Source organism: Gossypium arboreum, chromosome 13 (assembly GCF_025698485.1).
Source record: "Gossypium arboreum isolate Shixiya-1 chromosome 13, ASM2569848v2, whole genome shotgun sequence".
Lineage (NCBI taxonomy): Eukaryota > Viridiplantae > Streptophyta > Magnoliopsida > Malvales > Malvaceae > Gossypium > Gossypium arboreum.
Window position 1 is genome coordinate 43,532,883 of NC_069082.1, and position 5,734 is coordinate 43,538,616.

At 34.0% G+C, this 5,734-nt stretch overlaps 1 non-coding gene across 1 annotated transcript; it reads right to left on the reverse strand.

Annotated features, from left to right (window-relative positions):
• Window positions 1–5,375: 5,375 nt before the first annotated feature.
• Window positions 5,376–5,481, reverse strand: LOC128287711 (small nucleolar RNA R71). Its single transcript, XR_008278411.1, has one exon. It is a non-coding gene; the product is annotated as a small nucleolar RNA R71 (small nucleolar RNA).
• Between the last annotated feature and the right edge of the window lie 253 nt (window positions 5,482–5,734).

Consider the following 5,734-nt stretch of genomic DNA (forward strand, 5'->3'; position numbering starts at 1 on the left):
TAAGTTCGTATGTGATAAATTTCATTATAGATGTATTTTAAATGATTTGATATTGTATAAGTTGTGAACATGAGATTTTGATTAAGTTCGACAATGACTCGATAGTATTTCGGTGTTCGAAATCCTGGTTGAATCGTAGGAATAGTTTAGGATAGTAGTGACATGTCATTAGGGAATACATTGAATTGACTTCGGGCCATGACATTAGCACTCCAAGTGCAAGTTATACCGATTTGGCTTCGGGCCATGAATATTGGCTGATTTGGCTTCGAGCCATGAATATTGGCTGATTTGGCTTCGGGCCATGATATTAGTACTACGGATATAGGTTACCTTGATTGGGTTTCGGGCCATGGTATAGGTACTTTGTGTGCAGGAATCCTGAGTATCCTACTTCTATTCCGAATGGTTCAACAGGTAAATGAATGATGAGTTTGAGAATGAGATTGGTACGAGATGGTACAAGCATGTGTATAAATCATATTAGCTTTGAATCGAGAAAATGGTGAAGAAAATATGTTATTTTGTGAATTAGTAATTGAAAGGTTTGGTATTTGATGTGAATTCATGTATTTATATTCAATTGTTGAATTATGTGTTTATGGTTATATTGAGTTTATTTCATACAAGCTTACTAAGCTATAAAGCTTACTTTGTTTATTTTTATATGTTTTATAGTGATTACAAAGCTAGCTCGGATTCAGGGATCGTCGGAGATTTCGTCACACTATCCTACTATTAATTTGGTACTTTTAAGTTTATGTTTGAGTATATGGCATGTATAGGGACTTTGGTCATTTTGGTTAAGTTTTGGTAATGATTTTGGCCTTTTGAATTGGCTTATAATTGTATATGTTTGGTTTGTATATATAGCCAAGAGTGATGGCTTATTTTGAGCTATTTTGGTATGGTTGAATCATGTATATATATGTTTATGCTTTGTGAAATATGTTAAATGATTAAGGTTGGATTCATGATGCTTGTAGATAATAGGGAATTTGAATGTCAATAGGTGATGATTTGTGAATTAGTATGTTTGTGGAATTGAGCATATTGATACATATTTGTTAATGGCCATTTTGATGAATTGAGAAAATAAAGATTGGTATGAACTTAGATGGCATAATGTGGTATTTATGTTTTTCATTGATTGGTATTGGAAATGGTATAAATTATGCTTGATTTGGGATTTAATTATATGTATATTAATGCTATGTTTTGTGCCATATAAGTTGTGTAGGTGTGCCTAAGTTTGGGTGGAAAATTGGCATGGTAAATAGCCTATTTTTGTCCACATAGGGAGAGACATGGGCATGTGTCTCAGCCGTGTACGACATATGGTCATGTTACACGGCCGTGTGTCCCTTGGTGTTGAATTTGAAACCAAGTCAGTATGCTCCACATGGTCTCACACACGGGCATGTGACTTGGCTGTGTGGCATAAGTCTGTATACCCTACAGGTTTGACACGGCTTAGCACACGGCCTGGCACACGGACATCTATGGCCACTTTTAGAGCACACGAGCTAGCCACACAGGCGTGTGTGTTGGCCATGTGACCTAAGTCAGAGAGTTACATGGGGTCGAACACGGGCTAAGACAGGACCATGTGCTCCCATTTCGAATGTCCGCACGACTTGTGACACGGGCGTGTCTGTTAGCTGTGTGAGACACACAGTCAGGCATCAGGGGCATGTGTCCCCTGTTTTGAGAAAATTTTTTAAGGTTTCATGAAAGTTTCCAAAGTTGTCGATTTAGTCTCGAACTATTCCCAATGTATGTTTAAGGCCTTGTAGGCTTGTATTAAGGACAAAATGATTAGCTGTGAATGAAATGTATGTGACTTTATTATGTTTGAATGTATTATAAGTCCGATAATCCTCTATAACACTATTTTGGCGTTGAATATTGGTGAGGGGTGTTACAGAAGCCCTGATACATGTGGAGAGATAAAGGAATGTTGAGCTATGCTTCATTCACTAGGATAAGTTACAGTATGGGAGAGTGTATTGCTTCGCACTACACTTATGAGACATGTTCTTGGACTCATTCTGAGGCATTATAAGGAGATCTGCATATCCAATGAGACAATATTCTGGTAAACGAACCGGTCTTGCGACCTAAGAAAGACTTTGTTTGTGTTCTTTGAAAGGTATGTACGGGTTGGCTTCGTGACCTAAGGCAAACCCTAACTCGAGTTTTTAAATGTTTTTGTTTAGGAAAAACAGGCCTCGCGACCTAGGGCATGCCATGTTCACAAACTTTGAGATTCAACTGTTAAGTTTTGATTTTTACAAAACTTATGTTTCTGATAGGATTTGCGAACTGGGTCTCGCAATCTCACCTACTAACCAACATGCAAAATGATTTTAAGACTAAGTTTTCTTTTTGTTATGAGCTCTATTTTAAAGAATACCATGTGGATTTCTAGTTATTCATTGAGTTTGCAATGAACTTACCCACTCCTCTCTTACTTCACAGGCAAGTAGGTCACGATTAGTAGTGGCAAGGTAGATGATTTGGCGAGGTTCACTCCGGACTAGATATTGGCAAACTTGGGAAGATAGGCAATGGGGTTTATAAATTTATGAGGGTTTAGAATTACCATAATTTGACTCTATTTGAAATAATCTCTTTTATGCTAAGTCTACTTGTTGTTGCAAACCATATTTGGAATAACTTCTTATTAAGTATAATGAATAAGTATTAAAGTTTGTTCATGCATGTGAGTCAAGTATATGTTTTTGGTTATAATATGTAAGTCTGATTTGTTGAAAGTATAGTTTTTCAGTGACCTTGAAAATTACATGCGTACCTTTATCGATTGTGAACGAAAGTAATTGTATGGATCGTGTATTTATGTGAACCTTACTATATTATGATAAAATTTACATGAGTGTTTTCTAGTTACTAATTCTAATCAATTGTGAAACTATATTGCATATTGCAAAATCTTAAGCCTTATTACTGTTAAGACATACAAACCTTTCTTTGTGGTTTGTAAGGTTGCATGTTTATATTTTGTGTATGAAGCAATTTTGTTGTGGTGTTTAATTTAACACATTATTTTCTATATTTAAGTGGTGTGTTAGAGGTTAGGTTGGGAGTAAACGGAGAGTCACTACCTTAGGAAGATTTAATTGCCGGGGTATCTTCAAAGCATTAGTTGATGGTTCAATAGCCATAGACGTCCCAAATTAATATTCTCGGGCTGTCTAAAAATTAGTTTTATTCGACGTAAAATTGGGTCAATAAATTTAGACAGCTTGATGTAGAAGAAATGGCCCAAAAGCACAAATTGAGGAAAGAAGAAGGATGAGCCCAAGGAGCATCCCAAAACCGTCCAACCTTTACCTAAAATCAGCTTGCAAATATGATTAAAATAATTGCAAGATAGTCCCTTAACTCTTTCAGAAAGCCATTCCAATCCCTCCACTTTTTAAGCCTTCTATTTAGGGTACAAAGCAATATTTAACAAAGCCATCCCAATCTTCCTTCCAACTGTTAAGGGGTTGACCATGGGAGAAGAGAATAAATGCTCTCCCATGCTATTTTAGCCTTCTCAAACTAGTATAATTAGCCACCCTTATTCCCTTTCATTTCATCACTTATTCACTTACCATTCATCTTTTACTTTCATCCATTTTCTCCTATTTGCTCTTTCATTTTCCATTCTCCCATTTCTGATTTTTCTCTCCTTAAAAAGATCTTTTCAAGCCTTTTGAAGTAGCAACATTTGACATTCTTGAAGGGCTTTGGTCGGCAGAACAAAGTAGAGAGGAAGGGGCGCACGCTAGTCTAACTTTGGAGAAACACTGGATTTGTCTTCTAGTTTCCTTCTCTGATTTCTTTTTAATTTTTTTGAGATCATAAACATGAATGCTAATTGGTTTGATGCTTTCAATTTAATTAAAATGACTTAAATTGTGTTTGTGCTAGATTGATTGCATTTTGTCTACTTAAATTGTTTAAATCATGTCTATGATGTTATAGGCTTTACAATTTGTTCATTTAGATAAAATCATGTCTATGTTATTCTTGCATTATAAATGTAAAGTGCAATTGAATTAATTATTTAATCGAATAAAATTATAATTAATTGACAAAAGACCTAATTGGTGCATGTTTAATCTTCGTAAGTGTAAAATTAGATTAAATGAGTAATAATATTAACTAATATTTTTACCTTGCATAACCTAATATTGTTGTGATTAAATTAGTTTCAAGATGAAAATATATTGTTGCTTCATTACATCTTATGTCACTTATGGAAATTAATTAATTAATTAAACATAGACATATGCTAGAAAGATTAATTGATTTTAATAAGTATGTTTGCATCGGTTAACAAAAGACACGATTGTCTTGGAATTATTCGTAATATCATAAACATTGTTTTAATAATTCTAAGCTAAAGAATAAAATTAATCTAACACACCTATGTCATATTGATTAAACTTGTTAAAGATTTTCTTTCACCTTGTGTTTTTAATTTAATTTAATTTAATTTAATTTGTTACTTAGTTAATTTTTAGTCTAGGTAATAGCTCATTTTCATCAAAATATTTTTCCACTACCAAATTGCATAAGTATATATTTAATAAATATTTGCTCGTACAGTCCCCGTGGAGACGATAACTCGATATACTTATCACTTTATTACTTGTTACAATTGTGTACATTTGCACATTTCTATCATTCCAAGTTTTTGGCGCCATTGCAGGAGATTGTTAAAAAGTTATTATTTTTTAAATTATTAATTTTGCGTTTTGGTCTATTTTTTATTTAATTTTAATTTAATTATTTTTGTGTTTTTATTTTAGGTGTTTATGTGTATTGATCAAATTATTGACTTACTCCCAGTAGATCCCAAAATTGAAAGAAATTTTAGACAAAGGAGAAGACAAGCAGCTCAAAGACGAACTGGAGTGATGATCCATGAAAACCAAAATCAAGGAAATGAAGCAAATCATACTCAAAATCCTATCCTTGTTGCTGATGATAGGGATCGAGCCTTAAGACAGTATGTTGTGCCACTTTTTCATGAGCTTAATTTGGGAATTAGAAGGCTCGAGATCGAGGCACAAAATTCGAGCTGAAGCTTGTTATGTTTTAGATGCTTCAAATAGTGGGCCAATTTAGTGGAATGCCTACGGAAGATCCTCACCTTCAACTCATATTGCTTATGGGGATGAGCAAATCCTAGAAAATGGATAGAGTAATCGAGGATGAACTAAGGTTGAAGATTTTCCCATATTCACTAAGGGATAGAGCTTGAGCCTGGTTAAACTCGTTGCCACCCGCTTCAATTATAACATGGCAAGAGTTGGCAAAACGCTTCCTATTGAAGTATTTCCCATCTAGGAAGAATGGTAAGTTGCAGAATAAGATCACGGATTTTTAGCAAATGGATGATGAATCTTTGTATGAGGTATGAGAGAGCTGCAAAGAATTATTGCAAAAATGCCCTCATCATGGAATTCCGCATTACATCCAGCTAGAGACTATAACATCCCCTTTTTTAGTGATATTGGAACAATTATTTCAGGACCACAATTCCAATTAGTAACTTATTATTTTATTATTTATTTAGTGTCTACGAGATTTTATTAAGGTCGTATTAAAATTTTGTTAAGAAATTTTAATGCTTAATTGCTTAATTAAGTGAAAAGAACTAAATTGTAAAAAGTGAAAAGGTTGAGTTCTAATAGTTAAGAGAGTCAAATAGCTTTAT